Genomic DNA, 12,808 nt, shown 5'->3' with positions numbered 1-12,808 from the left:
CCTAGATACACCCACACACCAGATTAGAAGTTGGTACTTCGCATATTTTTCAAGATATGCAGGTTACAATGTTCAGACATACATGGCATCAGACATACATGGCGGCGGCCATCTTGAATTTTGACGTGGCGACCCAATTTTAAACAGCGTTCTTGCTTGTGCCTAGATACAGCCACACACCAGATTAGAAGTTGGTACTTCACTTATTTTTCAAGATATTTCGCTCACAAGGTTCAGAAATATATATGGTGGCGGCCATCTTGGATTTTGACGTGGCGACCCAATTTTCAATAGCGTTCTTCCTTATGCCGAGGTACACCCACACACCAAATTAGAAGTTGGTACTTTGCTTATTTTTCAAGATATTCATCTCACAAGTTTCAGACATACATGGCGGCGGCCATCTTGGATTTTGACGTGGCGACCCAATTTTCAATAGCGTTCTTCCTTGTGCCTAGATACACCCACACACCAGATTAGAAGTTGGTACTTCGCTTATTTTTCAAGATATGCAGGTTACAAGGTTCAGACATACATGGCATCAGACATACATGGCGGCGGCCATCTTGGATTTTGACGTGGGTTGCACCCACACACCAAATTCGAATGCGGTCCTTCGCTTACGCACGCACGCCCGCCCGCACGCACGGACGGACGGACGGACACACGGACGGAGGGGAAAGCCATAGTCCCCCTTTCGCTCCGCTGAGCGACGGGGGACAATTAGAGGTGCATTAGATTGTGAATCAAAGAAAGACGGGTGAAAGAAACTCCTATTGAACGTTTTTGAATTTGTTATGCATACTTCCGCATCCGCAAGATGGCGGCCTCCATTGCGCTTCGGAATTCTCAAGCCAAGGGATACAGCATGATCTGGTTTTCGACATAATACGTACGCGTTTATTGACAACACCGGCTTCGCCGGCTACTAGTACCCGACTGCAAAGCCGCAATGAGCCAGCGAAGCCAAAGCCTCTTGCCACTATTTTACCCATCACTATGGCATCAGTAGGTTAGGTAGTTGGTAGTAGTAGTAGGTACCGTCGGTGTAGTAGGTGTAGTCGGTGGAGTAGGTGTAGTAGGTACCATTTGCATTCTGGATGAGATTAAAATTGATAAAATTTACTTCTTGATTAATTAGATGAATTCGGATATTTCCGGCCATGAAAAACTATCCACTATGGCCGCGAGATTTCTAAAAAATAATTCTTCGTCAATTTTAGAATATTTGATGCCGTTTTCACCCTCCGAAACGCGTAATAAGCTTTTTAAAAATATTTTTCAAATGCTCGAATCTCATTGGTTCTGGTGTTTGGTGACGATTTTCGTTGAAGATAACGAGGTTGGTCTTAACGTATTGTTACTGTACGCGGTTAAGGATGGTATGTTTGCCGAGCGGAGGCTCCGCGACCAAACAGTTGTTCCCCGATTCACCCAGACGTTGGCCGTATCGCGCCACCGCTATTCAATCGGGAATAGACTAAGACGACGAATGCAAAGAGGAAGAAGAAGAAGATGTACAGAAGAGTAACGGGGTTTATTATTATTTACACACACATAAGCAAAAAGAGCAGTCACGGGTATTTACAGCGGACATGAAAAAGCAGGTAACACAGTGCAAATTACTAGCTTATACTGACTTAGTTTACTACCCAGGACAGCACGAACAGAACAAACTCACGTACGCAAATGGATGGAAGGGTAGTAATCGTTTGGAGGGATGAGCAGGTGGGATCACAGGGCACAGCGAGCAGGTCCACTCCGGGCGGGAAGCGAGGAGCCGGCAGCTCCTTGTATTCGGCTTTACAGCGCACGCCGGCAGCTCCTTGTATTCGGCTTTACAGCGCACGCCGGCAGGGTCACTCGGCTGGTTGAAACGGGGCTGGTTGAAGCGGCTCTTTGTCAAAGGCTTTTCGTATCTCTCACGCAACTGCGGTGCAACTCTGAACTCTCTCCCGGTGGACTGCCAACCCTCTTACGCACCTGGACTCATCTGCCGTATCTCTCGTGTAGCTTGTCCCAGCGATCGTCGCACCCTTCTGTTCAAACCTTCAGCGCGGGTCTGACACGCCCTCCTCGGTTTCGGTACCGCCCTTCCCCCCGTGCTCTGTTTTGTGACCTTGTATGGTAATCCCACGGGCTTGTCTCCTTATTTGGGCATGGCGCCGACGGCACGCCCCTCGTGGCGAGCCACGGGCTTGTTTCCTTATTTGGGGCATGGGGCTGAACAGCCCCGCCCTTCGTGGCGCGCCCTGGGCTTGCCTCTCCCGGGCGACCCCGCCCTTCCTGTTCAAACAGAGCACGGAGCACATATTCACTATAGCAGCGAAATGAGAGGGCATGCACCCCACGCTTGTGAACTGCTTTACCCGCAGATGAAGAGTTTGGCTGGGAAATGGAAGTATTGAAGGGGAGCTATTCTTAATTGATTCGGTGCAATGGAGTATTATTTTAATGGAAGACAAGGCCTTACTCTAAAACACATAATAAGATATAAGCTACTGAACAAGGGTTTCATCGGGTCCTTCAATGTGGTGTTTCATGGAATTAACTACCGAGACGCCCTTTTTTCCTTTACACAACTCTGGAGGCAGGAGGGGCCTTATCCAACCAATGTTACACAACAATTTACCACTACAATACACACAATCAAAAAAAATGCACTCCTCATATCCGCAACACTGCACCCTCCTCCTCTTAGGCACGTCCCGGGCCTATAACTTTAATTTAGTGTGACACGTAGGTGTAGTTCCCTCTACTTTTAACCTGACCCTGAGTGCGACAGTTTTAAAACATAGATAAATATGTCCCGCTGCTCCATTGCACCCTGCCTAACAGACTCACGCCCACAGCTAACCGAATTGCGGAATGGTCTTCAAACTACACACTGACGGTGGGGAGCATTATTTACAATTGACGCTACTTTATTTACAAAACGCAACCCAGGACCTGTAATTGTTCTTTCTGGGGGGGAGACAGTCTGCTCTGCATCAATGCACCATGAAAGCACCCAAAACGCACCAACACACCCTCAAGCACCAATCGGTGCAAAGTCATCATTGTTCACTGAATAAAATAAATCGACAACCCCTAACCCTGCAGGTGGTCTCTTGCTCTTCGGCTCCCTCTGCTGGCTATTATTATTTGTTCTTCCAGATGTTGTCTTTTTCCTTTGCTGGTGGCCTATTTGTATTAAAACTTGCACCCAACGTGTCCCTTTTTATTTATTTATGGCCCACAGGGGCCGACTAGTGTGGTTCACCTGTGGGGCATCGGTGCCCTGTGGCCCAGGTCCGCCAGCAAGATTTCGGGCCCTCATGGCCGGTTCCAGCAGAGGGGCCATGCCCCAACCCATGGGGTCCATCAGTGGTGCTCGGCCACAGACATGTGGTCCATAATGTGGTGCATCGATGCAGACAGCTGGTTCTGGGAGTTCCGGGCGCACAATGGCGGACTGACACACGCTCCCCTCGGCGCCCAATGGCGCACAGGTCATGTGGGAGACAAAAGGGGGGAGAGACAGATGAGCGAGGGGTAAGGTCACAAGGGTACACATCAATAAAGGCAATGCAAGGCGAAGTGCGTACGGAGAGCGAAGTGAGAAAGCTCGTCCCTACCGTACGTCACCCCCCTGTCACCTACACTACCCTTGCCCTTACCCCATATTTACAAAATCTACACATTTACAAATTCGTCGCTACTGTCACGTCTTCCCCATATTTCCCTTATACCAAATTCGTCACCACAATCTCTCTACTTCAGAATTTGCTATCACCAATTCATCATCAATCCTCATAAGGAGGGAGAGATGGAACATCAAGCACAATGTCACACCCACGTCATGATGCGTCTCACAATCCAAAACATTTGCACATAAAAATAATTAAACATGGCATGGTGTGGAGTACCTGTCACCTCAGGTGAGTGGATGTAGATGGTGCGAGGAGACTTCAATCCTAACTATCCTCTAAATGACATTAACACACTTTACACTACCCGGGGTCTCTCCCTGCCAATCCATTGGCCAACTTACACTATGGGTTCTAAAAACCAATTCCCATTGACCAAACTGTGGTGCTGCTCAATTTGGGGTCTCACTCCCCCGATTCATCTCCCGGTGCCCTTGCACAATTTCTGGGCTGGGTCGTGCAGCTCTCCCAGCAGGTCTACCCACCTGCACACCTCCACCACTGCAGTTGCCACCCGAGCTTACCTAGCTCCTCACCCTAACCTAACTAACTGGGGAAGGCCCCTCCTGGCTCTGTCACCCCTTGGTGCCCTCTGGCACTGGGCCACCCGGGTCCGTCCTCCGGATCCTCGGGCCCCATCCACAACAACTCTACCGGCTCCCAGAGCCCACCTGCGGCCTCACCTGGCCGACATCCTTACAGTGGTGGAGTGCCCAAACCAACTACACACACTAACAGGCTACACGCCCAGCCATTTCCACAACACTAATGCACCCATCCAATCACCATTCTTCCACCCGCACCACAGATGCCAATATCCAACCACAATTTACCTGTACCCTCTACCTAACCGTTACACTACCCGCCCCGGGTATTCGTGATGGGGGTCCACTCTTCCCCCATTCACACCTCCGCACCATCCACTCCACTCCATAGTTTCCACCATACTCACTCCACGACCATCCATTCCAATACCCCATATATTCCACACTCCATGTATTCCACACTCCCATTCTCCATTCACCTGTAGTTGCAACCTGTGCACTCACACCTGGTGCCACCTGCACCCTCCTTCCTTCCTGGACCATTTGGTCAATACAACACACATCACCAGCACTCTCATCCATACGCTGCTCCATACACCTGTTCAGTTGCACACCTGTGCAATCACACCTGTTCCTTACACACTTTTCACTATACACTTCCAATCCTCAAACACACGGCATCATCTCATCTAACTACTCCCCTCTGAAACTTGCGCTTCCCAGTCGCCCCTTTAAACTATTGCGCTCCCACGTCATTATCATCCACACTAATCTACCTGCGTCCCCACTACAGGTGTCATTGTCACTAACTAATCTTAACGTTACCTAATGTCATCTCTCTAGATCCCTACACACGATATATCCTAACCCTCCCGGGCTAGTTTTCACTGCCATACACCCCATAAAACTAGTGCTCCTTTGCCCCCCTTGTGAGGGATGGTGGATTGGCCATCCCATCACATGGGGCATCTCTTACTATAAATTTTGCTCGTCCAATTTCCACAAATCAAAAATTTGCCAATCATCTGCCAATCACTGTACCATTACCAATCATCACTCGGCCAATCCTTTGCCAATCGTCAAATTTTGTTTTTTAATTTCGGGTCCAGACCACTATCCTCATCATTACAGTCTACTTACTAATGCCTCTCGGTGCGCCAATTCACTTCCACAGCCCGGCTTCGTAAAGCCGAGCAATGAATACGGGTTGTTTGGTGCCGGCGGCTGGATACGTCCGGCACTCGGTGCAGGGAAGGACGCTTACCCGGGCCGAGATCCCATGCACCACCTCGGCACGGAGCCATCCCATGGCCCGATCTCGACCTGCCGGAGCGCCTCAACAAAAAGGGGTCGCCATGATGACCCTTCCTATCGGGCTGCCCGTTCCGCCTAGCGGAGCACGGACGCGGCCGTTCCAAGCGCGGCCCAGCGTGGATCACGTACGGCGGTCCTTTCGAACCCACAGTGGTTCGGATCCCCGCTGGTCCTCGCGGCACGCGAAACCCGGCACGCACCGAGGGCCCGATTCGGCTATAAGTCGCTCTAACCGCTAACCCGGTTACCGTCGATGCCTCACCTGCATGCTCACACGCATACGCTACCCCTTTCACCCTCACCGAGCTCGGTGCTCCAATGCCGCCCGTACACCCCGCGTACTTCGCTATTGCAGTCGTTCTTTTGCTCACAGACTTGGTCACACACCTGACCACCGAACACCTTTGCACACACTCGTCGTTCGCACACCTCACCAACACACCTCTTCGCGCCCCCTCCTCGGTCACCTCCTCTGTGACAATCACAGGTGTGCTCTCACTCGCACAACCAACCACGTGCCTCACTACCAACTCAAGTGTGCATTCCCACACACGCTCTACCATTCCAGGTGTACATCCTCTCTCACCTGTCACAACCAACTCACGCTCCGTGTCACTCTCACTACTTTCACAACCACTCTTGACAGCGCACTCACCCTTACTCTTGACAACGCACTCTTTCCTCATGCACCTGTCCATTGCACACCTTTCTCATGCACACTCTTGCGCACACTCTCCCGTTACACCCTCTGTAACACTCACCACAGGTGTGCATTCTTCCTTACTTTTGACAGCGCACTCTTTCCCCATGCACCCGTCCGTTACACACCTTTCTCGCGCACACTCTTGCGCACACTCTCCCGTTACATCCTCTGTAACACTCACCACAGGTGTACACTCTCTCGTTACATCCTCTGTAACACTCCTCACTACGCGCTTCCATGTGCTCCCTCGCACACGCGCTACGACCGACTCACTCTCGACAGCACACTCACTCCTCGGCGCGCACTTTTTCCTCTCACACCCCAGAGTCGGACATTCTCGCACACCTCCTCTTTCGCACACCGTACCTGTCGCACACTTCACCAACGGCCTTTCACGAACACCCGGATCCAAATCAATCCCCAAGCCGACTGAAGCTCCCCTCACATCATGTACATTTCCTCGTATATCGCCACTCACCTTGGCACCTCGTCTCCGCACCTCTTTCACCACCTGCAAACTCTTTATTTGGTTAGTAAGCACAACATTATGAGTTGAGCACCGACCTTGTACATATTCCATCACCTCCTCCTGTATTTCTCTCTTAGTTTCTGTCCGTCTCTTCTTAATTTCACTCACCTCTTCTTCCACTCCCTCTAATTTTTGCTTCACCTCTTTTATTTCCCGGTGCGTCTCCTCAAGTTTGTCCTCTAAGGCTATTTTGACCGTCTCTATGTGCGTCCTCACCTCTCGGTCCTTCGTCTCCATTACTTCTGTCACCTCTTCTAACCTCGTTGTCAGTCCCTCACGTACCATCTGACATTGCCTCTGTGTCGCTATCAAGTCATTTTTGATTTCTTTTTGTGTCGCTTTCAACCCTCCTAATACCGCAGTGTTCCTTTGAACCTGCTCCACTAACTCCGTCTGTCCCACCGTCAGCTGTTCCACCCCCTCCATCAGGTCCTCTATGCCCCCTTGTAACCTTGCCGTCCCATTCCTCACCTCTTTCTCCATACGCTTTTCGCCTCGCTTTACCTCCTCGCGTACCCCCGAGACCTCCTCACTTACACCTCGTCATATCTCCTCTTTCATCTCCTCCCTCTCTTTTGTAGATGCCGCCCTCATCTGTCCCAATTCATCCCTCTGAGCATCCAGTTTGGTTTCTTCCCCGATTTTCACCTCCTCTATCTGCTCTCCCATTTGTTTAATTTCTCGGGCGGATTGCTCCCCTATCTCCCGCAATTTGCCTTCCATCCTATTTTGTAACCCCATTAACCCATTTTTCACCCCCTCTATCTGATTCTCCTGGGCAGCCATTCTATTTTCCACCCCCGTTAACCCATTCTTTACCTCTTTTATTCCGTTGTCTAACCCCTCAAATTTAGCTTCTAGCCGTTCCCCAATTTCTCCCATTTTGCCCCCCATTTCGCCCCCCAGTCGCTCACTATCAGCCCTCGCTTCGTCCCTCATTTCCCCCATACTGTTTTTCAATCCTCCAATTTGGTCTCCCATTTGTCCCATAAGGGCCCCCATCATTCTGTTTTCCATTTTTTCACTATTCTTGTCCATAAGGGCCTTCATTTGTATCATAAAAAGGTTCAAATCCACCAGCGGCGCTGCTACGGTCGCGGGCGCCGCTAAATTTGGTGCCGCTACACCCACGTGCGCGAGGACGCCATTTTGTGCGTCTGATACCCCCTCAACCACATCCTCCATATACATTTCCCCGAGGTCCTGGGTCGATTCTACCCCGTCTATCTCTCCCACCGGCATCCCGTCGCCTTGACCAGCCATGGCACGATTTCAAAATTCGTGTTTTGCTTTAAAACACAAATTTCCAGCAGCTCGTAATTTTGAGCGCGTTAAGCACGCTTCGGGTCCGATCCCACACTTCTGACACCAATTGTTACTGTACGCGGTTAAGGATGGTATGTTTGCCGAGCGGAGGCTCCGCGACCGAACAGTTGTTCCCCGACTCACCCGATTCACCCAGACGTTGGCCGTATCGCGCCACCGCTATTCAATCGGGAAAAGACTAAGACGACGAATGCAAGAGGAAGAAGAAGAAGACGTACAGAATAGTAACGGGGTTTATTATTATTTACACACACATAAGCAAAAAGAGCAGTCATGGGTATTTACAGCGGACATGAAAAAGCAGGTAACAGTGCAAATTACTAGCTTATACTGACTTAGTTTACTACCCAGGACAGCACGAACAGAACAAACTCACGTACGCAAATGGATGGAAGGGTAGGAATCGTTTGGAGGGCTGAGCAGGTGGGATCACAGGGCACAGCGAGCAGGTCCACTCCGGGCGGGAAGCGAGGAGCCGGCAGCTCCTTGTATTCGGCTTTACAGCGGACGCCGGCAGCTCCTTGTATTCGGCTTTACAGCGCACGCCGGCAGGGTCACTCGGCTGGTTGAAACGGGGCTGGTTGAAGTGGCTCTTTGTCAAAGGCTTTTCGTATCTCTCACGCAACTCCGGTGCAACTCTGAACTCTCTCCCGGTGGACTGCCAACCCTCTTACGCACCTGGACTCATCTGCCGTATCTCTCGTGTAGCTTGTCCCAGCGATCGTCGCACCCTTCTGTTCAAACCTTCAGCGCGGGTCTGACACGCCCTCCTCGGTTTCGGTACCGCCCTTCCCCCCGTGCTCTGTTTCGTGACCTTGTATGGTAATCCCACGGGCTTGTCTCCTTATTTGGGCATGGCGCCGACGGCACGCCCCTCGTGGCGAGCCACAGGCTTGTTTCCTTATTTGGGGCATGGGGCTGAACAGCCCCACCCTTCGTGGCGCGCCCTGGGCTTGCCTCTCCCGGGCGACCCCGCCCTTCCTGTTCAAACAGAGCACGGAGCACATATTCACTATAGCAGCGAAATGAGAGGGCGTGCACCCCACGCTTGTGAACTGCTTTACCCGCAGATGGAGAGTTTGGCTGGGAAATGGAAGTATTGAAGGGGAGCTATTCTTAATTGATTCGGTGCAATGGAGTATTATTTTAATGGAAGACAAGGCCTTACTCTAAAACACACAATAAGATATAAGCTACTGAACAAGGGTTTTATCGGGTCCTTCAATGTGGTGTTTCATGGAATTAACTACCGAGACGCCCTTTTTTCCTTTACACAACTCTGGAGGCAGGAGGGGCCATATCCAACCAATGTTACACAACAATTTACCACTACAATACACACAATCAAAAAAAATGCACTCCTCATATCCGCAACAGTATTTTAATTACAAATGAGAGGTGCATTCGATTGTGAATCAAACAACGGCGGGTGAAACAAACTCCTATTGAACTTTTTCGCAATTGTTTTATGCAAACTTCCGCATCCGGTCGATGGCGGCCTCCATAGAGTGATTTGGTTTTAGAAATATTTTTTCAAATGCTCGAATCTCATTGGTTCCGGTGTTTGGTGACGCTTTTCGTTGAAGATAACCAGGCCCGTGCGGGCCGAGGTTGGTCTTAACGTATTTTAATTACAAATTAGAGGTGCATAAGATTGTGAATCAAACAACGACGGGTGAAAGAAACTCCTTTTGAACGTTTTTCAATTTGTTATGCATACTTCCGCATCCGCAAGATGGCGGCCTCCATTGAGCTTCGGAATTCTCAAGCCAGGCATAATCTGGTTTTCGACATAATACGTACGCGTTTATTGACAACACCGGCTTCGCCGGCTACTAGTACCGACTGCAAAGCCGCAATGAGCCGGCGAAGCCAAAGCCTCTTGCCACTATTTTACCCATCACTATGGCATCAGTAGGTTAGGTAGTTGGTAGTAGGTAGGTGTAGTAGGTAGCGTACCTGGTAAGACTTGGTAAAGGAGAAGAGCAGACAGTCCTCCCCAATATCTGCATCTATCTATAATTCCAGTAATCTCTGTACGTTTGTACGTTTGTACGTCTGTACGTCTGTACGTTTGTCTGTGACCGCTGTTTCTCGACAACTACCGGTCCGATATACTTGAAACTTGCCAGGTATATTGCTGGGGACCCGAGGATGTGCCTTTTCAAGGTTTGAAATTAATCGGACAACTACTTACCGAGCTATGGCGATTTAGCCGTTCGCCGTTCGCTTTGCCGTTGCGAATGGACCAAACCATTCATGTAAATAGAGGGGGGGGGGGGGGGGTTCTGTGGTCGTTCGCTTTGGCTTTGCGAATGGACCAAACCATTCATGTAAATAGAGGGGGGGGGTTATGTGGTCGTTCGCTTTGGCTTTGCGAATGGACCAAACCATTCATGTAAATAGAGGGGGGGGTTCTGTGGTCGTTGCGAATGGACCAAACCATTCACATCGAATCATCGAATCACATCGAATGGACCAAACCGTTCGCTTTGGACCAAACCATTGCATGTAAATAGAGGGGGGGGGTTCTGTGGTCGTTGCGAATGGACCAAACCATTTCATGTAAATAGAGGGGGGGGGGGATATAATTTTAGATATATATATAGTACGGGCATTGGCAAGGAACGGGCACCCACGTACGGGCAATGCCCTAGTACAATAAATGTCACAAGAAGCTTAAGGAAGTAACTATACGATGTGCTAGCTTAAGGCCTATTTTAAGAAATTTTAACTGGGCTTAACATACATTTTCACAGTATGTGTGTAGTCTTCTAACTTCAGTCGCTGTCAGGGCTGGTTCTCTTACTCTCCGGGCACTGCGGCTTCCTCCACCAGAAGAAGTTAGCTCGCAGTGATTAATTCGGTGAATTCCATCTCAACTTCGGATATTTCCGGCCGTGAAAAACTATCCGTATTTCTAAACTAAATATGTAAACCGCTTATACCGTATTTCTGGCCGTGAAAAACTATCCCCTACGGCCGCGAGATTTCTAAAAAATAATTCTTCGTCAATGTTAGAATATTTGATGCCGTTTTCACCCTCCGAAACGCGGGATAAGCTTTAAAAAAATATTTTTTCAAATGCTCGAATCTCATTGCTTCTGGTGTTTGGTGACGATTTTCGATGAAGATAACGAGGTTGGTCTTAACGTATTTTAATTACTAATTAGAGGTTCATTAGATTGTGAATCAAAGGACGACGGGTGAAACAAACTCCTATTGAACTCTTTCGCAATTGTTTTATGCAAACTTCCGCATCCGGTTGATGGCGGCCACCATTGAGTGATTTCATTTTAGAAATATTTTTGCAAATGCTCGACTCTCATTGGGTCCGGTGTTTGGTGACGCGTTTCGTTGAAGATAACCAGGCCCGTGCGGGCCGATGTTGGTCTTAAAGTATTTTAATAATACATTGGAGGTGCATAAGATTGTGAATCAAACAATGACGGGTGAAAGAAACTCCTAATGAACGTTTTAAATTTGTTATGCATACTTCCGCATCCGCAAGATGGCGGCCTCCACTGCGCTTCGGAATTCTCGAGCCAAGGCATAATCAAGTTTTCAACATAATACGTACGCGTTCATTGACAACACTGGCTTCGCCGGCTATTATTAACAACACCGGATTCGCCAGCTATTACGTCATATACCTGGTTGAGGCAAATTATCACACTGAATGATTGGGGGGGTAACTGAAATTATGACAACAGGGTGATGATATATGATGGGGGGGGGGGGGGGGCGTGGATGCCCCCCAGATCATATATAATTAAAACTTTGATTAAGGGCTCTTCAAACATTGAAGCATTTCCTATGACTGCCTCCAACCACCCTGAGCCTGGTGTTGGCTCAACCATTAGGGTGGAGGGCCTGGGATCCTAGGGTCCTGAATTTGAATCCCCGGTCAGGTGTTGAATTAACACCAGGTGGGGTTGACTCACCTGTCATCCTTCCGGGGTCGGAAAAATGAGTGCCAACCCACTGGATCCTCTCAAGGAGGTTGGTGGCAGGATTGGCACTCCGGCCGCTGTAACACACCTCATTCCGTAACACACATGGTGGTGTGTGTCGGGATGGTGATGAGGTCACTTTGATAGTGTTGACTAACTGACCAACATACAGAATAAACCAGCATCTCAATGTAATATATTCGTTTCCATGGTGACAGACAGCTTAGAGACGAAGAGTACTTGAAAATAATTTAATACTTACATTATTTGCTAACTGGTATCTCCACCCAGGACCCCATGCACACACACATGCGCACACACACACACACACACACACACACACACACACACACACACGCACATATGCACACACACACACGCAATATGAACACACGCGCACACAGGCGTGCGCACACACACACACACACACACACACACACACACACACACACACACACACACACACACACACACACACACACACACACACACACGCGCGCACACACACACACGCACATATGCGAGGGGGAGAGAGGGAGAGAAACATGAGCGAAAGGGCCGGTCCATGGGGACAGATCGGCTCTCTGACAATGACCACGCTGCCCTGAATAATCCTGGCAGCAGGGAAGAATGGGGAAGATTTGGCCCCTGACTTGTCATGCACATATGCACACACGACTTGTGTCGGGGGTCACAACCACCGCGAAGAGGTGTCCCTGATAGTTGTTCTCCACAAGGTTGGTGTTGTT

At 49.6% G+C, this 12,808-nt stretch overlaps 1 protein-coding gene across 1 annotated transcript in view; it reads left to right on the top strand.

Moving 5' to 3' along the window:
- Positions 1-12,808, top strand: part of LOC137430982 (integrin alpha-6) — a 446,593-nt gene that overhangs the window by 383,926 nt on the left and 49,859 nt on the right. The window lies entirely within an intron of this gene.

The sequence above is a fragment of the Myxine glutinosa genome, chromosome 7, assembly GCF_964187855.1.
Source record: "Myxine glutinosa chromosome 7, kmMyxGlut1.1, whole genome shotgun sequence".
NCBI classification, from domain to species: Eukaryota; Metazoa; Chordata; class Myxini; order Myxiniformes; family Myxinidae; genus Myxine; species Myxine glutinosa.
The sequence above is the reverse complement of the archived record's forward strand: the minus strand, read 5'-3'. Positions and strand labels throughout refer to the sequence as shown.